Below are 23,922 nucleotides of genomic sequence, written 5' to 3' on the forward strand. Positions count from 1 at the left end.
TGTCGGCGCACGTTAAAGATCCCCAGGTGGTCGAAATTACTCTGGAGCCCTTCACTACGGAGGTGGTGTTGTACAGAACCGTATCCCAGGTTCGATCCCGACTGCCGGCGGCTGCGTTTCGATGAAGGCGAAACGAAGAGGCGTCCGTGTACTGTGCGATGTCGGCGCACGTTAAAGATCCCCAGGTGGTCGAAATTACTCTGGAGCCCTTCACTACGGCGCCTCTTTCTCTCTCCCCTCTTTCACACCCACCTTCCTCTCTTCCCCTATGGCGCAGTTCAGGTGTCCACAGACCAGCCCAGCCGGGGTGGTGCAGTGGTAAGACGCCCGACTATTGTGCCAAAGTACCCGGTTTCGAACCCGACCTCGGTGGCTGTGTTTCGATGGAGGCGAAACGAAGAGGCGTCCGTGTGCTGTACGAGGTCAGTGCACGTTAAAGATCCCCAGGTGGTCGAAATTACTCCGCAGCCCTCCACTACGGCTCCTCTTTCCACTTACATTCCCACCTTCCTCCCTTCCCTTACGGCACGGTTGAGGTGTCCACAGGAAACAAATGAGACAACGTGCCTTTCCCTTCCTATAAAATAATCAGTCCACAGATTGTGTGTGACAGATACTGCGCCTTTCCTTTCCTGCGAACCAATTATTATTATTATTATTTATTATTGGAGCGTTCGGCAACTGAGAATGCAGGGATAGGGATTTACACTGCGCTTTTCAAAACGTGAATGGGGATGATTCCACGGTGCATGTAAGATATATTTTTAATTTTACGCAATAACGTATGCAGTTCGTTCGGTGTAAAAGCTGTCGCCGTTGCTGAAGTAGTTTCGGGTCGGATGTTGTCGGAACTGTTCTTAACGTGGTAGGAAAAATGCAGTCCTGCAGTTTCCCTTACGACGCAGTGTGACAGATTCTGCGCCTTTCCTTTCCTCTAAACCAAGTTACAAATATAGTGTAAATGTCCGCCAAAAAGTGAGGCAGATACAAGTAGAAGAATCACTTTCTCGAACCGATATTACTTACGTGATCGTGGGAATACTGCATATGAGCTGCACGAGCTACCCAGCTGCCTATGTAGAATGAAGCAAAATCAGTTTCAGCAGTTACCAACCGAAAGATACAAGGAAGCCTTGATTACGTACAGATGATCATAGGTTTCTAATGTATGAATCATATCATTGGACGCACAGTGATGAAAGGCAGGCTGCTTTTTATTGCGAAGGAAATATTGGAGATTCAACGAGTAGGTTGTACTTAACGCTCCTGATGCTCTTGATACTTTCAATGTCTATTATTTGGAAGTCTTTGGGAGTTATAGCTGGCAAAAAGGGGAACAGATTGCATTTGGATACTCGAAGCCTCCATTCGGCCTGAAGATGAGAAGCGTGCTGTAGTCGAAAAACCTACCATTTGGGATAAAACCCAGTCTGTCTTACCTGATCTGCGAGGTCAGAAAATAGTGACGCGGATGGTATTAGTAGTGAGTTCTATAAAATATTTTCGCTTTGCCTTGCGCCTGTTTTGATAGAAGTTTTTCAAGTATCTTATGATGCAGGTTTTTCCTTTTCACCTTCTATTCCGGGCATAGCATATTAAGTTAAAACAGCACAGATAGTGATCGGTCCAAAATTGTTGAAGGATATTGCCCGATTTTCCTTTGTATAATAAAGGTTGCACATTTTTCGCCAATGTTCTTTGTTGCCGTGTGCGGCTAGCTGTCATGGTCTTTAAATAGGCTAGCATGTACCGGAAGCCACCGCTTTCATAGACACAATCATATTTGCACGTTTGGTATTGCAGAACGTATCATTAGAGATTAGCCAAGTAAGTGTTGTTCAGACTGATCTTTCAAAATCATTAGTTAAATTTTTTGCTTGGTTTGTTGTTTGTCCTATATTTAGACTCACTTGCCTGAGTGTTATTAACAACGTAACTATACGTTATTTCTTCTTGGATCAGTGTGAAATTAAGATTACACCCTATGTTGACGGCGTCACTCTAATGTCTCGACAGCACGTTGGTACTTAAGCACTCGCATTTCACTGACCAGTTTTTGAGGCTTCAGGTGCGGCTCTTTATTAAGGTAAATTGAAAAAGGTTTAGTTCGGTCATTCAGGTACGAGGTTAAGCAATTTCGTTGGCATCAGCTTAGACTGTGTCGCTTTTCAGTACCCTGTGGTTCATCTGCACCATGTTCGCAACAGTGGAGGCTCCTGGTATCCTCAAATACTGTCACGGACGCAGAAAGCACAGGCTTTGGATAATCCATTGTCGGAAAATATACGTGTTTGCTCGGGCACAAAAGTGTTCAGAATTTTCTTTGTTGCGTGGAAGGAGGTGTGAGTAACGCACATGATGTTCGAGATCCATTGTGTGGAACTGTTCACACGAGAATCCATGCGTTGTGACTTGTTTTTTGCTTCGTAGTCTGGTGGAGTAGGTCATGTCTACTTCATCGTGCCTCAAAATGTGTTGCATTTACATTTTTCACACCAGGAAAGAGTCTTTACTAGCAGCCGTGCATGTCAAGCATCTTAGTCCTTATTTGTCTTATCTATTCCAATTAATGAATAGTTGCACCGCTAGGCTGCCCACTTGGTATGAACGACTGCGCCCTTGCAGACAATTTATGAAAGGCTAATGACTGAACTCTCTGTATTTAGCCTCTAGAAGGAGTAATAACAGTTGCAATACATTTTGCCTCCGAAAAACCGACTTCTCGTCAAAAAAGTTGGCTGTGGCTTAGCACTCGTTAACCCTAGTTGAATAGCGAAAGCAACGGCGGAAGCTTCTTTTGCCTGCTACATTATTCCCCTATCACGCCCTATTAGTGTAAGGTGCTACATTATTGGGGACACTTAAGCTCATCCTGTAAGGGTATGACGCTAGAGCGTAAGCTACCAGCCCACATATAAAGTCACGCTTCAACCAAGCCGTATGCACGTACCTGCGTATCGTAGGGGTAATAAGCATGCAAACGGTTCTGGCAGGTTGATTCTGATATCACCCTCCCATATGGAAGGAGCGAGCCGAGTTGGCAGCTCCTGCGCGTGCCATAGGGGTAACCTGAATTGAAGAAGTGGAGGTTTCCGAACGTCTGAAGCTAGCGCTCTTCCACTTTTCTGGATTTTATATCGCTGTGAACTATTTGTGATCTCGACATCCTTCGGGATGGCGGGCGCACGACCCTTGCGCCCACCCGCCACCATCGAACAGGCTACAGCGTACTCGACGGGTCACCTTGACGTCGCGGACGTGGAGCTTCCAGACTCGGCAGATGACTCCACCGTGACTGAGATGGATTCCGACAACGGCTACACGCCTGTACAGTCGCGCCGCCTGAAAAGGAAGCTGCGCCGAACATCAGTAATGAGTGAGACACCAAAGAAGAATGCTGAAAAGCAAGGGATCTTTTCCGTGGCCTTCGTACCAACAACGGCAACGGCGAATCTGAATGTGATAAACAGACAGCACCTGACGCAGTTTTTCGACCAGCTGGTTCCCGGTGAAGTTGACGAAGTCAGAATTAATCCCTGGAAGAATGTCCTGACCGTGGATGTCAAATCCCAGGCTACAGTGGACAAGCTGAAAGGAATTGGTGCGCTAGGCAACATGCCGGTCCGTTCCTTTCTTGCACATGGGAAAAAGACTACTGCAGGTGTAATCAGCGACGTTGACCCCGAGATAAGTGAAAGCGATCTCTGCACGCTGATCAAATCTACGGCGCGCATTGTGGATGTTCATCGATTCGGCCGCTCAAAGTGCATTAAATTAGTCTTTGAAACTGAATCCCTCCCATCACACGTTAAAGTGGGCTATGTGAGACACCCAGTTCGGATGTATGTTCCAAGACCTGTTCAGTGCCACAAATGCCACAAGATCGGACATGTGAGCGCCGTTTGTCGAAACGAGGTCTCCTGCCGTCGATGCGGCGGTACGCATCCTCATGAAGCATGCGAGACGGAGACTGTCAAGTGTGCGAACTGCTCGGGTGCCCATGAATCGACGGCTAAGGACTGCCCTAAAATTCGGGATGAAAAACGTATACTAAAAAAGATGGTGAGAGATAACTCGACTCATCAAGAAGCGGCCGCGTCTATTCGTCGTCGCAAGCACCGTTCCCGACGCCGACACAAGGAATCGGAAGGCAAGCCTAGCCTGGATAAGTCAACTTCAGAGTTAACGTCAGCTCAGGTGCCACAACAGATTGAGTCTAATCCCGCTAAGAGTACTCTTGCTGTAATGTCGCAGACAGTGTCACAGGCCAAGGATCCGACAGAGGCTGTTGTATTACCTACCGCCTCTGATGCTGAGTGGCCAGCTCTACCATCAAAGGCCAACGCCAGGCATAATCCCAGTTTGGTTGCCACACGTACTGAAAATTCTGACAACCCCGACAGCCAGCAGGTAAAAGAAATGCTGAAACAGCTGGTTCGTTCAATGCGGGTGCTGCTCTCCAGCATCAACACACAAACAGCAAAGTTTGCTGTTCAGTTTTTGGACGCATTTGAGCCGCTCTTGGCGGCATTGCAATAATTCACAATGGCGCAACAAACTAACCCCACCTCTGTGACGATGCACTTGCGCCGCAGTGTTGTGATGCAATGGAATGCTCGAGGCCTGCGTGGTCGGCTGAGTGACTTCCGACAGCGGGTACAGAAGTACCGCTTTCCTGTGATTGTGATCTGTGAGCCCAACATGCCGGCTGCTTTCCGCCTTTCTGGATATGTTCTGCTATGGTCTAGAGAAGCTAACGAAACAAGCAAAGTGCTGGTATGTGTACGCCAAGACATTTCGCACGTCCGCCATGCTCTGCAGCCCCACAAAACGAACCACTACATTTGTTTGACGTTAACCCTGAAAGGACGAGTATGTTCTGTAATTGGCGCTTATATTCCACCGAGAAATGGCTTGGACAAATCATATCTATTTTCAATAATCCAGTGTTGTGCAGCTCCTCGTATTATTGTGGGGGACTTTAATGCTCACCACCCTCAGTGGGGTAGTGCAATAATGAGCAATAGAGGAAGAGACCTGGCAGACTTTATGCATACGCAAGATCTCGTCAATTTAAACGACGGCTCACCGACGTTTCTACGCGGAACAACCTACAGCAGCTGCTTGGATGTGGCGTTTGTTTCCAGAAACCTCCATCCCTCCGTTTCTTGGTGTAGTGATGTGGAAACACATGGCAGTGATCACATACCAACGTACATATGCATCAAGTGGTTTGCACCTGCCACTTCACCTCGTGTGCAATACACAGACTGGCCCGCCTTTAGGGCAGCGGTGGAGACTTCCAGCGTGGACCTCCAGTCACCATCTCAAATAGAAGGACTCATTACTTCCTCTCTCAGTGAGAACACTCGCTATGTTAGTGTGCCGGTGTCAGTGTCCAGCATCGACGTGGAATTCGAGCGGCTTCGCGCGATCCGTCGGCGGGCTGAAAGGAAGTACAGAAGAACGAAATCCGCGCAAGATCTCGCACTTTCTCGCCGAGCTAGACGACAAGTTTTGCGTCACCTGGAGAGGTTAGGACGACAACGTTGGAGACAGTTCTGCTCATCACTGGATCCCCGTAAGCCCCTGTCGCGTATCTGGCATGTTGCGAGAAGCTTACGCACACCTCCGCAAGAAAGGCACCCTTTTCGTGCCCTGGCCCTTTACCAACGCCGCAATGAAGTTGACGTAGCTGAAGATTTTTGTAAAATGGTTGTGGGCACAAACCAGGCACAGTTACCAATTTCAGAGGTTTTTGCACCACCTTCGCCGAATGATCAATACGACGTGCCCTTTACAATAGCTGAATTAGACGCCGCTCTTGCTTCTTGTCGGCATTCATCTGCACCTGGTCCTGACGGGATTACATATTCAACCTTATCGAACCTAGGCAAGGATGGTAGAACTGCACTACTTAATTACTTCAATGATATATGGGCTTCTAGTACTGTTCCTGAACACTGGAAAATTAGCCGCCTGGTTGCTCTTTTGAAGCCTGGAAAGCCTCCTCTCGAACTTACCTCATACCGGCCAGTTGCCCTAGCAAGCTGTGTTGGAAAAGTTATGGAGCGCATGGTGCTGGCAAGACTTGAGTGGTATCTAGAGAGTAATGATCTTTATCCGAATATGATGACTGGATTTCGCCGCGGACGCTCTTCCATTGACAGCGTCATCGACCTTGTGGCGACTGTAGAACACGAAAAGCGTCACCGTCGACTAGTAGCTGCTGCATTTTTAGATATAAAGGGAGCTTACGACAACGTCCTCCATGAAGCTATTCTTGATGGACTTGACGACGTGGGAGTTGGTGGCCGACTGTACTTGTGGATTGTAAGCTATCTCAGCGGCCGCTCTGTTTACATGACTACGCCTGAAGGAGATACTACCCACTTTCAGGTCGGTCGTGGAGTTCCACAGGGAGGAGTTCTCAGCCCAACTTTATTTAACGTTGCGCTAATTGGCCTGGTGAGTGAACTGCCAACTAACATCCACATCAGTGCATATGCTGACGACATCTGCATCTGGGCCTCTGGTTCGACGCGCCCACAACTACGTGCGAGACTGCAACGAGCTGTGTCATCAACATCGATGTACTTACGGCGTCAAGGTTTATTTTTAGCGGCAGAAAAGTGTGCAGTGATAGCGTTTACGGGAAAATGTGTCAGCCGCTACCCGATTACCCTTCATGGAGTCGTAATACCATACGTCTCCAGGCACAGATTCCTGGGAGTAATTATTGACCACCGACTATCTTGGTCGAAACATATTGCTATGGTGAAGAAGAGGCTAATTAATTTTTGCCATGTACTTCGTTACATAGCTGGCATCAAATGGGGTCCAACTGAGCGCTCCTTAATACGGCTTTACGAGGCTCTGTTTGTTGGCTACATCCGGTACAGTCTCCCAGTACTTTCTAGTATGAGCATTTCCTGCTTGCGGACTTTAGAGAGCGTGCAAGCGCAGGCACTGAAAATATGTCTTGGACTGCCCAGATGCACCTCTAACAAAGGCACAATTGAAGAGGCACACGCTCGCCCAATGTCCATATACTTGTCACACGAACCACTTCGTGTATATTTACGAGCACTTACAAGACACCGTTTTCACCCACTCAGCAAGATTCTGGATGAGAGGCCGGACTGCAGTTTTACAACTGCACTCCGCTGCCATCAGTCGCAAGTACCGACAGGATATGCCCTCCCATATCGTCCCACCCAACCACCATGGACGATGGATAAACCTTTGGTGCACCTTCGTGTTCCCGGAATACTAAAAAAATCTATGGTACCAATTAGTGGACTCAAACAACTTACTCTGGCACACATCTGGTCAGAATATCCCAGTTATATTCACGTATACACCGATGGATCTATGTCAGCACAGGCATCCGCCGCAGCTGTGGTCATACCAGCTCAGAAAACGACTCTGCATTTCCTTTTGGGACATAACTCTACATCAACCGCTGCCGAACTTGTAGCCATTCGGGAATCTATTCGCTATATATGTGGGGAACCACCTCAAAAATGGTGTATATTCACGGACTCGAAGACTGCATTACAAATTTTGGAAAACTTCTTACGCCACACTGCGTATCAGTCCCTGGCACTAAACATTACGGAGCTCATCACATCTGCCCAGCTGCAAGGCCACATGATAATGTTTCAATGGATTCCTGCCCACTGCGGCCTCCATGGGAATGAGCAGGCCGATGTTGAAGCGAAAAGCGCTCTCATCAATGGCTTCCAGACAGCTGTGCCTTTTTCAAGAGCGGATACGACGTGTCTTCTAAAGAGTTGTATGAATATTGCTACAGCGACTTACTGGGCTCAACCAGACGCCCGACACATGCGTCTAAGAAAGCTTGATCGAACATTTAAATTTACTGTTCCGCGTGATATTCCGCGTCATCAGGCATGCTTGATACATCGACTTCGTTTAAACGTGGCTTTCACGCGCAAGTACTTACATTTAATTGGACAGATGGACTCACCGGAATGTTTAACTTGTGGCATCCCAGAGACTGTGGACCATGTATTATTGGTGTGCCCAGAGTATGCGAACGAAAGAAATGTGCTAGCTGCTTCCTTGAAGCGTTTAGACAAGAGGCCTCTGTCGGAGGAACTGCTGCTGGGCGCTTGGCAGGACAAGGGGAAGGGCATCCAGGCAGTGCGCGCTCTTTGCCGTTATTTGAGCGCCAGTGGACTTGATTCACGTTTGTAAAGCAAGCTGCTGTGTCTGTATATATATTTCATATGCCTTCTCCCACATCGTCACCCATCATGACCTTCTTTCTTCTCTCCTTCCCCTTCCCCAGTGCAGAGTAGCAGGCCAGATTTGAATTATTCGGGCCAACCTCTCTGCCTTTTCCTATCAATAAATCCATCTATCTATCTATCTGAATTCAAATGTCATGGCAGGCTGGTTTTTTCTTTTTTTTTTTTCTTTTTCTTTTTTTTTTTTTATGAGGATACGTATACGGCGTAGCTGTGGCCACCCGAAGTCTCGCTTTGGCTATCATAGTACTGCTTTCGCAATAAATAAAAAGTGTAGAATAACTTTCCTTAATCTCGTGCGCATGAATTTTTTTATTCAAATTTATACCACGTAGTACACAAGACTGCCCTTCTTTTTTTCCTGTTTACTTTCTCTCCCTGCACAATTGCCATCTCTTAGTGTCTCTTTCAGTACAATACTTTCCCTGTCAGAATGAAATGGGAAGTAGGCACTCCCTAACTGTCCTTTGGAGGAGCAACCAGATATCTTTGGAGTGATGAGAAAATTACGCTAAATACACACCCTCGCACAAAAGGAGGCTGCCGGCCATTCACATGAACGCACGGCTACCAATGGAAGCTGGAGGCGGACAAAGATTTCTCATTGGGTTCCGACGTGTGTTTGCTCGAGACCAAACATCACGGAGCGAGGCCTCAGCGTTGGCGCGTTCCATCGCACAATGCCGGGCCTCAGGCTTGTCTGCTCACGAATCCCCGATAAAGACTGTGGCGTGTCGCAGGCATCGCGAATCTCTTTTGTCAAAGACTAAGGCTGCGACGAACCTTAGAAAAGAAGGTCCATTGTTTCGGGCTCGTCTCCCCTGCCCGAAAGTTTCAATTATTCTTTTTGTTGTTCCCAGCGCTGCAACCGTTATACGCTTGAAGTTAATTCTCAGTTAGCTTTCTTTTTTTTTGACACCGTGATCTCCTAAGGCTTTTTTTTTTTTTTTTTCTTCAGGCAAAATTGTGCATTGCTACAGGAGCATTCAGAACGATGCGAATAATACGGAGTAGTACAAATCATGGACGTACACACTCGACAGTGGCGAGTGTACCCGAATAAGCGCGCGCGCACGCTTCCATACACCTGGTTTTGTAATGCAAATTGAGTCGAGACGCGGATGATATCCGTCGACGAGTGCGCCTTGTTTGCTCTGCCTCCCTCGATCTTCCACGCATACTGCGATAGGTGCTGAGGAGAGCGATGCAAGGAAACAAACTTTAGAGTTGCTTTCAGCTGCTTACAATGGCCGCCAACTTATCAGCAGTGGAGATCCCCATGACTGGCATCACTTTGCCCCAAGCATGTTTTTTTTTTCTTTTTAAACACGATATGTTTGACTTTGACATTTCCCTAACTTTTCCTCTCTTCATTGCCTGTGACTGCTATGATACTCACTTTTAGCGAGAACGGCGAAGCCTAGTACAGAATGGGCTGCTCAGGCAAGGTTGATTTGGTTTGGTTTGGCTTTGTTTGGGGCTTAGTTTGTAGGGTTTAACGCCGTAAAGTGACTCAAGATATGGGAGACACCGTAGTGGAAGAATCTAAAAATTTCGACCACCTGGAGTTGTTTAATATGTATTTACATCGCACAGCACACGGGTGCTTTGCTTTTCGCCTCCCTCTAACAGCGGCCACAGAGACCGGGATTTGATCTTGCGTACTTGGATTCAGCAGTAGAGTGACCTAACCACTAAGCCACTGCGGCAGGTTGCTAGGGTAAGGAAAAAGGGCATTCTTAAGTTTGCAATAATGGAAAGAAGAATATGGGCAAAAAATAAAGACAGAGAAGATAGCCTTACTGGAATCCACACATTTCTAGGGGCGATCGGTGGAAACTTTTCGCACCGGTTGCATCCAGTCTTTCTGACCTGAAAATCTGCAGTTTTGGTCAGCTCTGAGCATCAATTTTTCTTTAGTTTATGACATACCCTGTCTGTACCACTCCTGCAATGCTTACTAGAAACGCAGAGGCTTATGTCCTGGATCGACTTCTTGGCGTAAGCTTACTGACATTTAAATCTCCTCTTCCTCTCAGTATGCGCAAACCGATCGGTCAAACCGAGTAATGTTTTCCAGACATGGAAGTCATTATGCATGTTAACTCTGTGCACGTGCGAGGGTAGAGAACCAGCCTGGAACACGAAAAAAATTCCTCACCGAGAAAAATTCGCGGCTGAGGCCTTCTAGATTAGCATGCCATGCTCTGTGAATTGTTGCCGCAGTTTCCAAATACTTTAACCGAAAGAAACTAGGTGAAATCGCCGTTGCGGAGAAAGTAATGACAAGGGAGTCCTTGTTGTTACTTTTGTAGACGGCACCGACAGCTAAGCAATCAAGACAGTTCAAAGCCGGTAAATGATACGAGCTGATACATACAAGCCGTAATAACTCGTGGTCAGAAATGGCGCTGTGATGTAGAACGCGCCAAACTGTCAAGCAGGGGCACTATACAACGCCAACATGAAACAAGAGCTAGGCGGTTGTATGCTCGATAGCTCCTGTCGATTTCAGGCACTTAAATATCCGCGCTTTGTTTAGGAGATACCACCTGCCTGTAGTATGCTTCGCTCTGCGCAGTGTCTTCTTTCGCAAAATATATGATACAAAATCTTCGCCACAAAAATGCCGATGCACGGCGTATGAACGAAGATAGGCTTGGATAGTGTTAAACGAGAGGGACATGCTTTGGTATAAGGTACAGTCCGGGTCGTCATTTTACGGTGCACATTTTAGGGGTATATGGAACTTTACCGAAGGAAAATTAAAAAATAATTTCATTCTGTTAGCACATGCCGCTGATGCATTTGCATATGACGCCAACAATTCACATTTTATTTACGGAACACGCGAGAAATTTTCAAACGCCGAAGCGTGTCCCTCATTGTTTTGACGCAAAAGCTGTTATGACTTGTGCAGCGGGCCTGTCCGGTAAGGAACACCAGTTGACTTGATTGCAGGGGCAATTGGTATATCTATTCGAAATGAATTTGTTCTTGGACATAAACGGAATAATGCCAGGCAACCGCGTTAACCACAGAGCTGCCTTATTTTAGAAAAGTCACGTAACCGTCCCTTAGCTTCGACACGGGCGAAATCAGATTGCTGGCCCCTCGTGGTTACAGCTCAAACGGGTACACCATGATGGGCTGTCCGAAAGTCCACAATCCCCGTCCCCCAACAGTTGTCAATGCATCTTATTTTCACACGCAACTCTAGTCTTAGAGCGTAATTTCTTTCTACAGTGCTTACCGCGCCTTCGACATCCAGGGTCTGCTAACAGCCCTAGTTTTAGAACTAACACAGCGTGTTACACCTACTTGCTCCTACTCTCGCGCAACTGATTCCTCGCCCTGGCTCTCTTCACTACGTACGCTAAAGACCAAAACACACACATTACGCGCAAGCATACTCAGTGCTCTTCGCGGCAACAAACCTCAGCAGTGAACGCGAGTGCGGGATAAAGCCCGGTAGGAGAAAACGGAGGAATGAGAGAGGAGGGCAGCGTTATACTCGGTCTCGATCAATCCTGAACGTTCGCCGCCCCGTCTACGACTATCATTACGACGCCTCGTCGTGTGACGACCTTCTTCAACGTCTGTGCCCCCCTTCCTCCCTCTCTATACTCGCCACGACAGCCGCCACCAACGCACCGTGTGGTCCTGCATGCGGTTCGCACCCCATGCTACACAGAGCAGTGGAGACGTGAAGGGGAGAGAGGCGCTATAGCGCCAGAAGAGCGGCGGTGGGTTTTCTACAAACTGCCCTACGACCAGAAAACGCACCGGCACGACCGCTTTCGCGGAAACACCGACTAAAACACAGCGTCAGCTGCCTACTGTGTTAAGGAGAGGCAGGAAAGGTTAGGGGGGGGGGGGGGGGGGGGTGCAAGCAGGGGCGCGACGGTGGGACCGCAAGCACGTGCGTCACGGCAACGAGCAATTTAAGTTTTCCACCGCACTTACAGTGAGCCGACGTGCCCTTCGACGCTCGATGTGTGGGAGAAAAAATAAAGTAAAAGAATGTAGAAAAACAGGGTGCCTAGAGGATCCGGACGCCGCAGAGCAAAAAAAAAATTTTTTTTTTTCTTCACTGCACAGACATCACGTCGTGGATCTTGACGTTACTTCGGCCCGGTCGTTTTGGGGGTGTCTGCGCTGCGGGCCCTGGTGTGGTGGGGAAATATCTGCGCGCAGAGTGAGAGAAAGAAAAAAAGACAGAAAAGGTGAGGCATAGGAGTGCGCGAACAGGTTAGACGAGGAAAGATTACGATGACAGCAGCAGGGGGAAAAGACCACCAAAGTGCGTAACAAACGGTAGACGTAGAAAGACGCGGTGAGCGGCGTTTTTATTGCGTCGATACGGCCGTTCTCGTATCTTTCGCACCTCACTCCTCCGCCCGTCAAATTTTCCTAGATTTTATTTCCTATTTTTTTTTCGTCTTTCGTTAGCGGTATGGACATAGTATACGATAAGGTCACTGATAACTCTGCCTTATATCTTTATTTCAGAGGCAGCAATTTTTCGGTTTCGTGCTATCGCGCAAAGTAGGGCGTCTATTGAAAAGGGGTCTTCTTTGACATTGCAAGTTAATGAATGTATTCCAAAGTTTTCGAATTTCTGTTAGACTGTCGTTAGAGGCACCGCAGAAAGTGCACGTCTAAACGCTTTTCTTGGGTTTGCACAAATAAAATACTGCAACTGAACCAATATTTCCCTATTATTGTTATTTTGAACAATCTGGTGGCATAAATTTCGTGGACAAAGGAATGAGAACTTCGATAAGCGTTCGAGGAAAAACAATATTTCCTGAATCTGACGAAGTGAAAAATTGTTCTGCGGACGCTGTGAGTTTTTTGTTTTTGTTGTTTTCACGTCGCATACAATTCATCCGCGCTTGCTTCGCCCGCGAGCGCCAGACGTAGCCGGACTACCGCAACCACAACAGAGACGACGAAAAAGAGAAACACACATACGAGAGAGTTATGAACGGAAACTTTCGACGAGAGAAGCGAATAAATTGAAGAAAATTGGGCGAGGATAAGTTGGACCCTTGTGTTTTAGGCTCGCACGCGATGGAATTTCCATATTTCGGCCATCGGTCTCCGAAGCTATTTTTCAAGGTGGGCGGCCGAGAGCGCAGGAAACACAAAACACGTAGGATAAGAAATTTCGAGTAGGCAGCACAAACAAAGAAACAAACAAGAAAAGAAGGCGAAACATGCAAAAAATAAAAGCGCGGTGAGGTCTGCCAGCCTGCCTCCCACCCGGCGTCCAAATCGCGGCCCGCAAGTTTCGCACCTCCCTGCCAAACTATAACGAATGCTTCGCAGTTTGCATTTCAAATCACACGCTGCCGAGCGCGCGCATCGTTCTTGTTTCAGTATACGGCGAGCCGCTTCGCCCACCGCCTGGGTTCACATAAATAATAACACGCACGGAAAAGGGGTGCCTGGCGCGAATACGTTGTATTTTCCTTGTTTTTACTGCTTTCGTCACGGCAGCTCGCAATTTTCTGCAGGATGTGCTTTTCCCAGTAAGTGGGTTTTCGCGATAATTTCTTCTGTACTGCCCTTCGAATAGAAAGTAGGACGCCGTTTTGCACGTACACGAAAAAAAAAAAAAGTTTTCATAGGCGCGAGGTTGAGATTGTTCTTCTCAGAAATCTTCGACCTTTCTTGAGGACTTCAAGAAAAAAAAAAAAATAATATGCCCTGCTTTAGCAAACCGAAACGGTCGCTTCTGGTAATTTCCAGCACACTGGGAACTTTAAAGAAAAGTTAACGTTTTTGCCGAACGTTGGAAGCGTCACTAGATTCTGTTACTAAATCTGAAGGTGTAACCTGTTTACATTGTCCTCTGGAACAAAATTCTCACCTTCAGAGTGCAGCGATTCAGCAAATTAATTTTCTCAATTTCAGGCATAGAACCACGAAGCTCTGTCCTGAGCAGTGCCGGTCATCAGCTTTCTGCCGCCAAGAGTTCCTGTTTACTGGGGATGTTCTGCCACCCAAGTGAGACCACAAAGTGGGGTGGGATCGTAAAATGGCTTCAGGTATTGAGCTTGAACAGTCTCACTCCCTTCGTACTTGGTCAACTGCTCTGCAAGCATGTTGCAGGAACCTACAACCTAACAGCGAGCCTGGAAGAAAGGTGCTGACCAGGTCGAAATTTTCGGTGCGGGCTTATTGACAAATTTGGTTCTCCGTTGTGAAAGATCGGGCCAGGTGGCGGCAATCTTCAGCGTGTTTCGCGTTTTGGGAAACGGCAGTACATACGGAGCCATCAGGGCGGCATAGGGGAAAACCGTACACAACATGGAGAAGGGCTGACCTCCATGTAGAAAGAAGGAAGGCGAAAATCCTGCAACCATTCAACGACCATTCGCACACGTCTGTAAACTAGTTGTGGCGGTATAATATGTTGCCCTAAAATTCAAAATGGAGTTCTTGGCAACGCAGGGCACGAGGTGCAGATTGCGAGGAAGGCAGACACAGATAGAAAAGCGATAAGAGAGGCCGTCTAGGGATCTTTGCACTGCTCGGATATCATGAGACTGAAAAAAAAAAGTGAAGACAAGATGACTTCCGAGGATGGGCGTCAGAACAGGAAAACGGGAAAACGGGAAAAAGCATCTGTGTCCCCATGTTTGCAATCAATGTTTGTAGCCAGACAGGTAGATAACGCGAATGTCAAAATCTTGGAAGTACAAATAAAGCCCAGCGAGCAAGGCAGCCGGAAGGATCCTTCAGTGATGATAACCAGCAGAACGCCTGTTGGTCCGGGCCGACGTCGAATGGTCGGGCGCACAAGAAAGGAGGACATTTATGACGTACCAAGACGGTGGCTAAGCACTTTTTTTCGGTGAAGGTGTACTCCGGTCTTGCGAGAGATCGGCTGGCGTACGTGACGACGTATTCATCCAACCTCGCCCTTACGATGAGCGAATAGTGCGCCGAGGCAGACGCCACTTCCATCTATGTTCAACTATATAAGTGGGCGCGTTGGCATCGAAAGGATTTGCCGCAGTCCGAAGACCACCCAGAAAGAGTGAGGTCAATGCCGCAGTGATAGGCGCAAAATTCTGGACTAACCGACTGATATAACAATAGCGGCCAAAATTGGAGAGGTTCAACTATCCTTGAACCAAGTTTCACGAGTAAAAGCCATCGATCGCAGCCGTTGTCGCGGGCTCGCTGCCGCCACTTCGATCTGGCTCGCCTGCGCGCTTGGTAAGCTTGTCAGCAACGGGCTAGACTGGCTTCTCGTTGCTAGATGGTCTTGGAAGCGCGCTCTCTGTCTCTATCGAAGGTGGCTTCCTCTACTCCACGCCGCCTCTTTTCTTTTTTTTTTTTTTTTTGCGTCATCTAGTGGATTCGCCCGACACTACGCTAGGTGGCATCGCCCGCGCTTGCCCAGATTGTGTATGTTTCATCATCAACAGCCTGACTATGCCCACTGCAGGACGAAGGCCTCTCCCATATTCCTCCAATTAACCCGGTCCTGTGCTAGCTGCATCCAATTGACCTCTGCGAACTTCTTAACCTCATCCGCCCATCTAACTTCTCTGCCGCACCATGCTGAGGTTTCCTTCCCTTGGAATCCAGTTTGTTGCCCTAAGTGAACATCTGTTACCCTCTATTCGCACTATATGTCCTCCCCAAGCCCATTATTTCTTCTTCATTTCCACTAGAATGTCACTAACTTGAGTTATTTTTCTGACCCACTCGGCACGCTTCTTATTTCTTAATGTTAAACCTACCATTTTGCGTTCCATAGCCCTCTGGGTTGTCCTCAACTTAAGCAGAACCCCTTTCATTAGCCTCCAAGTTTCAGCCCCATAGGTGAGTATACATAAAATGAAGCTGTTCTATACTTTCCTCTTGAGCAATAACGGTAAGCTGCTAGTCCTAGTCTGCGAGTACTAGCCAAATGAGCTCCATCCCAATCTTTTCCTTCTTGTTATTTCCCTTTCATGGTCCGGATGTGCGGTTATTACCTGTTCCTATAGTATAGACGTATTCGCCTACTACTTCCAGAGCTTCGCTGCCTAACGTAAACTACTATTCCTTCCCGAGGCTGTTGAACATCACATATATGGTCTTCTGTATATTATTTTCAAGCCTATACCTTTCTGCTTTTCCTGTCTAGGTCATCAATCATTCTTTGCAGTTCATCTCCTGAGTTACTTAGCATGGCAATGTCATCGGCAAATCGCAGATTATTGAGGTATTTTCCATCTACCCTTATCCATCATAACTGCTCTCATTCCAATTATCTGAAAAGTTCCTCTAAGCAAGCTGTGAATAGCACTGGGGAGATCGGGGCTCCTTGCCAAACACCTTTATTTATAGGAATTTGGTTACTTTGTTTTTATGCAGAACTATAGTTGCTTTCCAGCCACTATATATGGCATCCAGTATTTTCACATACGGCTCGTCTACACCCTGATTTCGCAATGCCTGCATGACCGCCGATGTTTCTACTGAGTCAAATGCTTTTTCGTAATCAATGAATGCTATGTAAAAGGGCTGGTTATATCCCGAGCCTTTTCTTATAACCTGGTTGATGGTATGATGTTTGATGAATATGATCGACAGTAGAGTGCCCTTTCCGAAAACCTGCTTGATCTTTTGCTTGATCGAAGCCGAATGTTGTCCTTATTCTCTTCCTTAATAAATACCTTATACCATATGCTTATGGCGTACTTACATAGATCGAATGAAGGAGCGGTTTAGATGAAAAGCAATGTAGACAACTATGTGCACTGCACGGCGTGAGAGTGTTTTTGCAGTTTTACACGAGGCGTGATGGCTGCGGTGATAGTTCTTTCGGGCCTGTGCCAAGGAAGCTGATCTGTTCGTCCTGGCCAGGGTTTGAAACGCAGTCGCGACAATGTCTTTTTGCAACGCAGCTGCGGCCAGGTGCAGATTACCCTGGCGCATACGCAGTACCTATAGTTTGTGCAGATGAACTTGGAGAAGACAACGATGTTAATTGCACAGCGCGAGAGCTCAATGTCAAATATTCGGAACCAAATGACCTTCAGCTTTGGCGTGAGATAAATGGAGCTTTCACTCCAATAAAACTGCAAATTTCTCTCATTTCGCAGTTGTCATCTCTAAAAATGCGTCATCCGAACAAATAATCGTGATAATGAGAGCACAGCGTATACAAGGAAGGCGATGTGATATACTGTACCTGAGGTCCAATATACGTTCGGGCTTGTCAGAAAAAACATCTCAACTGCAGGAAATTTGTGAACGTATCGTAAAAGAAAGCAAGGAGATTAACTTTTCGATCTGTAATTTGTTTTTTTCCAGTATTGAATTTCTTAGCATGGTACCAAGGAAAAGCTATTTTAACCAACAACGCAATGACGTAGAAGAAAGCAAGGAGATTAACTTTTCGATCTTTAATTTGTTTTTCTCCAGTATTGAATTTCTTAGCATGGCACCAAACAAAAGCTATTTTAACCAACAACGCAAGATGAGAAGCTAATAGGAACCCACACTGAGAATTTCTACAGAAGAGAAGCTACAGTACCGAAGCCTGTCGGCGTTTGCTTCCCTCCCGCCCCATCAGTAGGCTATCAGCTCTCCATTTCACAGGGAAGTCATTTGGGCAACGCGCGCTCCATTTTCTATATTTCTTCCAGAAACTGCGAGAGTGAGTTGGAAGCCTCGTAGCTGGAGTGGCTGCTCACTCCCAGCCCCGTCGGAATGTAAGCTTCCTCCTCCCAGTCACCGTTCTCCACGATCCGGGAAATCAGGCTCGGCCGAAAGAAGAAGCCTCTCGGCGCCACCCCGAACCAGGCTGGCACATATACACCTTTAAGGACCGCCGCATACATACCGAAGTGCAGGTCATTCCAGAGGCGGCGCGTTTCGCCCCATCCCGCTAACAAGGCCCGCGCACAACTCCCATCAAAGCCGCGCCGTTCGGAAGCATTCCACACGTGTTCGGGATAACCGCGACGTGCACAGTTCCCCCGCCGGAGGGCTCTGCTAACAAATTCCGGGGCCCAAAGGGGTTTCGTGGCTGCAAAAGGCCGCGCCGTCCGGAAAGCCGCTGGAAACGAGGCGCACGAACGCAGGGCCTATTCCCGACGCACGACTTCCCAACGCTGCCAACGCTGCCTCGACTTGGAATTGGAAATGAGACAACCCTTAGTGAGCTCAACTCATACGGCGCGTTCTTAAGCGCAGGCCTATCGCGCAGTTTCTATCGTGCTGTTCACCCTGAAGCGTGTAGACACCGAGTAATTCCCTGTTGCGGTTACGGTCTTCGCATAGCGGGGCCCGTAGTACCGCGCTGTCATTACGCTAAGGACCACTTCGACCAAGGGAGCGAGGTGCGTGTAGGCCTGAAGGGTGCAGCGTGATAGCTGTGTAGTAGTCGTAGCGTTCGGGCCCAGGAAATCGCGAGCAATAGGTAATGCCCACACCATGCGGGGAATGGCTTTTAGCAACAAGTGCTTCACGTGTATCGCTAGATGGCTGCTTCCCGGTACGTACTAGGGCGTCAGCTGTAACGCTGCATATACGCAGGCCACTTAACTCGCGTCTCTGCGAGTGGAAAAAGTTTGCTAGTCACAGCAACCATAGCTGAATGCAATGAATTAACTAGCTAACTAACAAAAAAAAAAGATAGTTCGATCGACGCAACATCGGTGAAGGCGTCTTTTAGGTGAAACCTTCGAGGAATGCCCGCAAATGACGCAAATTTTGTGCCATATCAGTCACACAATCTCCATTGTTAGAACGAACGATGAAGGGCCATATTGTTTTATATGTCTTACCTGCCTGAATGGTTATGTTATTTTGTTTGCCATTAGCTGCAGAAATTGATTGCATTGGCCTATTAGCGGTGATTTCCATGTGTATTTGGTGCTCAATGTCGCCGAATGACCCTTCTGTCCCCGCTTGAGGCAATTTCAACCTCAGGCGTTTCTTGAATGTATTTTGCTGTGCACCCAATTAACAACTGCCTCTTTCTTCGAACGGTGCGGCTATAGCTTTGCGTGACAGAAAGGGGTGATATATTAGTCTGGAAAACTGCGCTCACAAAATGTTATCAGATGGCTTATTGCCTATAATTATGTTTCTTTAAAAATTTGCCTTTGTGACCTTCCTTCGTATAAACATGCGTCTAACATTTTATTTGTATAGAATGCCCAGAGAACGAGAGACGTAAAAGCGAACAAAACTAGTTTATTCTAATACATAACTGCGTCAAACTAAATCTTACTTCTACTCGGTTCAAATCTTGAGCAATGCCAAATAGTGACACAAAATAATGAGCATAAAACTGGATATTGCGTATTTTACGATTGACAAATAAGTAAGTCATTAGTTCAGATCTCAGAGGGGCGGTGCGTATATGCATTTTCAGCCGTTTATCGCGCAGAAAGGGCCAACGGGAAATTCAGAGGCGGCTTCCAACACAAATTTAGCTTAAAAACAATAATTACAGTCGGAGAAGCTCCTACGCAGCCACATAATATGCCAGCTGCGCCCCTAAGGCCAAGGTCTGAATTGCAGAACGTGCTTTTTTTTGCGATTTACAAAAAAAATGCGCCCAATTTTTTTTTTTATCATGACAGACGTAATCACTCGTTATGAGCATAGGACAAACTTTAAAAGCAAAAGTTTCTGTACAGATGAGAAGCTGAAACCATTTCGTAAAATGTGTTCATAAAAGTGTCCAACAATATTTTACAGTTGCTTCACAATTATTCAAACACGCAACCCATCAGTTTTCTCCGGAAAGTATTAAATACTGTTGTGAACGCAGGATAACCTTCAGAGGCAATCATGTGCTGCTCATCAGCATCTTAGACCGTTTATATCTGTACGTTTATAAGAAGTATCTTAAAACATTCCGTAGTTGCCTTACATTTATTTTCAAAAACGCAGCCCGCAAGAAAAAAGTTTAAAAGCAAGTTTTTGCCACTCATCGGGAGTTTAGACCATTCCCACATCGTGCGCGCCACTGTATCTTATATCTTTCAGTGGCTTTAAAATTAAAAGGTCTCCCAAATGCTGGACCTGACCATAGCAGGTGTTCATTTGATTATGCAAACAGCTCCGACAACATGTCCTCAATACCTCCGAAGTGCTTAGGAAGTGATGACACAGTAAAAAAAAAAAAATAAAAAAAAAACACACACAGTTGGGGCCAGAATGTAAAACAATAAACAAGTGTCAAGTGTAAACAGAATGAGCACAATGCACACACATTTTATCTATCACCTTTTTGCTACATGTGTCACAGAATCCTTTGCCACAAGCAGAAAAAATAAGTGGTGGTTAATAATTACCAACATAATAAAATTAATTCGGATGCCGTGTTTGGGGACTTTTATGCCTCGCCACCAACTTAGGCGATGTGCGAGACACTGGTATCGTGTTGGTGAGCTTCGACGTTACGGCGCAGAAAAGAGAGGAGGTGAAATCAGTAATCAGTAATTAAAATCAGGCGAGCACAGCTCTCCGGTAGCAGCAAAAAGATATGCTGCATTTTAAAATTCTTCGCAGTTCAAGGAAAAAATAATATTTTCTCGGAGCTCGAAGCTCCACGAAGAGGAGGCACGCAAGTATGTTTGCGAGATGGGCTGTTATCCAATTAAACTTGCCCGTGGTAGAGATAGAATTAACAGATTAACTAACTAGGTCTAGGGCGACGAACCTCACAGACTTACCGGCGCTCAATTCGGCGCCAAATGAAGAGATTCTCTCTCTTTCTCCGTGTGAGGAGAAACATCATCTTCCTTTCTGAACGAAGAAACTTTTCCGACAAAATAGACGAAAGAGAAGCGGGTGATTTCGTCACAGGGAACTAAACGATGGCCGCGAATGGCGCTGTTATGGCCGCGAATGGCGCTAGCGCGAAGATGTTCACGCCTTGGCGCATTCGAAAATGAAGGATATCTCGCGGGTTCTGCACGACCGCTGACGCGGGAGGCGTCGCCTCATGGCCACGAGGGTGCGACGGGCGCCGCTGAAAAATGAAGTGCTGACCGGCCCCTGCCAGCAGGAAGCGCGAGGAGCCGGGCGATTATGATTTGGAGGAGACGCACATAGAAGAACGGTCATCCTTCAACCATATAAACGGGCCAGGCGCCAGAAGTGAAACGTTATCGGCGCGAAAAACAAGAAGAAATAGTTAAACAGTCTATTAGGCACGTGGCAGAAGAAAGCTAGAAAAAAAAAAAAAACACACAGATCAGTTGAATAAAACAAAGAGAACAGAGGCTTCCGGCAGTGGACGACGAAGCAGTCCCTATAGTGGGCGCATCGCAGGACGGGGCGAGGAGGGTGTCCTTTCTGGCTCATGAAGAGGAAAAAAACTGTTTCGCCAATGAGGAGCCGATCTGCTTGACAAATAGCGTCGGGCGTCGGCAGGAGCCGGGGATTTATGGTCGTCCGGAACCACATCGCTCATCTGTTTCCGCGTGCGCCCGCGACTAGCGGGATGGCAGTGGCTGCCCATCAGGCTGTGTGGCGTCGTTCTTCATTTATATCTTTCTTTATTAATATGACCGCCGTGGGTGCGCGACAAGGGTGAGGGACCCGCTTTCGCAGTACACTAAAACAACGGTCACCAAGTGTGGAGATTGGAGAAGAAAATATATACTAACTGTCGTGGCCACCGAGGGATTGGCCACAGTTTCTTTTATATCGCTTCGGCTCGTCGCTCATTAACGGCCTCTCCCCTGTGCGTGTAATTTTTTTTCTTTCCTAGATTCGCTTTTTTTTAGGGCCCTGTCATAATATGCAAGTTCCAGAAAGCAAGAAAAAAAAGTACATTTGGGCCTGGACAAAAACTAAATGGTTTTGCTCCACTGAATTAAAAGCGATGCTGTATTATCGACGACATTCTTTAAATTATTGTATTTTATTTTCCACTGTAATGCATGCGTAGCTGCGTGACTGCGTTCGAAGTTCGTTTACTAAGGATATCCGTCAGGCGCAGATATGTGAAACTCTGAGGCAAGGGTGTGCAAGAAGTGGAAAAGTGTAAACACCTTGGTATCAAATCTTAGAAACATGATGTGTCAAGTCAGTGGGTGCCAGAAACAGCTTTCTTTCTTTCTTTCTTTCTTTCTTTCTTTCTTTCTTTCTTTCTTTCTTTCTTTCTTTCTTTCTTTCTTTCTTTCTTTCTTTCTTTCTTTCTTTCTTTCTTTCTTTCTTTCTTTCTTTCTTTCTTTCTTTCTTTCTTTCTTTCTTTCTTTCTTTCTTTCTTTCTTTCTTTCTTTCTTTCTTTGGGAAAACAAAAGTTTTCCCAATGATATGCAGACATTGCAATGTGCTATACAGTTTAACCTCACGGTAATGAAATGGCCGTGAACTATTAGTATGAAAGCGGAATTGTGCAAATACGCAGAAATGAGACGTGATTTGAAAAAAATTCCACACAGACACTTAAACTTAGGACAGCTTATGCGTGGGAATGCGAGAGCATCACACTCGGTGCAGCCAAGTGTCTTTCATTGACATTCTATCCGTGACGTAGTTCATGAGTGTGGTTTGTTGTGCATAAAAACCGGCACACATTTAGAACTTCGGGCTGCACAGAAATGAGAAGAGACGGATTAATGTAGCAGCCACTTATTCTCGGGCAATGACTCTTTTGCCGTGGCCCTCTTATCTATGCAGCGCGCCTTGGCCGTGAAAAATCGTTGCTTTGGCTCTCCTCAGACTGGGGGTTATCCGTCGAATGACATCCTAATGCGCATGCTGCTTTTCCTCCTCCCGTGCCAGCCTCCCCCACAAGTCGGTGGGACCGTCCGCTGCGCACCAAGTTGGTACTATAATGTAGAAAAACGACCCCAGTTCAGAAACTGTCACAATGATAGAGAACAATTAAAAAAAGTCCCCTCACCTTTTCTCTCTTTTTTTCTCATTCTCCATCAATAGGATGTAACTGAACTTTTAAAATAAATGAACTTTTTTTTTCGGAAAACTCGCGTCCATCTCAAACACTCCCTTTTAAGTGCAAAAGTTTACTTTCCAGCAAGGCCACAGCCAACTAGGCCAGTCCACAAGCTCTTGAGATTAACCAGAGTCTGAATCCTCATCCTCGTCATCCTCCTCCATATCCATGTCTTCCTTCTGGCTGGCCCTCCGACGGCTGCGAAAGTTTGTGGTCGGAGGCGACGCCTCCGAGAGCTCTTCCTCTTCCTCTTTGCCGACGAAGGACACATCCACTGCTCCAGCCAAGATTTCTTTCTTTCTTTCTTTCTTTCTTTCTTTCTTTCTTTCTTTCTTTCTTTCTTTCTTTCTTTCTTTCTTTCTTTCTTTCTTTCTTTCTTTCTTTCTTTCTTTCTTTCTTTCTTTCTTTCTTTCTTTCTTTCTTTCTTTCTTTCTTTCTTTCTTTCTTTCTTTCTTTCTTTCCTTCTTTCTTTCCTTCTTTCTTTCTTTCGTTTTTCTTCTTTCTCTCTTTCTCGTCGGTGCCGTCAAGTCGCGGTCGCTCACAGGTCGCGTTGTCGGGGGGACTTCGTCGCGTCGACTGCAAGCGGCCTCGCAGCCGGAGGTCGCTGTCTTTAGTTTTCCCGCGGACTAGGCGACCATCGCTGCGCCATCCAGGAGGAGCTCGGCTGCGAAGATGATCGGCGTGGAGACGGACAGCGTGACTGTCGCT

At 46.8% G+C, this 23,922-nt stretch overlaps 1 long non-coding RNA gene across 9 annotated transcripts in view; it reads right to left on the reverse strand.

Moving 5' to 3' along the window:
• LOC146207653 (uncharacterized) overlaps positions 1 to 23,922 on the reverse strand; it is a 194,386-nt gene that overhangs the window by 35,746 nt on the left and 134,718 nt on the right. For 4 of the 9 annotated variants that reach the window (XR_014704038.1, XR_014704045.1, XR_014704025.1 and 1 more), the window contains one exon: positions 12,243 to 12,463. The exons of the other annotated variants lie outside the window; for them this stretch is intronic. This is a non-coding gene — a long non-coding RNA (uncharacterized LOC146207653). The remainder of the gene's footprint in view (positions 1 to 12,242; positions 12,464 to 23,922) is intronic. 9 annotated transcript variants of the gene reach the window in all.

This window comes from Amblyomma maculatum, chromosome 1, assembly GCF_055883805.1.
Source record: "Amblyomma maculatum isolate TAMU_Amacu chromosome 1, ASM5588380v1, whole genome shotgun sequence".
Taxonomy (NCBI): domain Eukaryota; kingdom Metazoa; phylum Arthropoda; class Arachnida; order Ixodida; family Ixodidae; genus Amblyomma; species Amblyomma maculatum.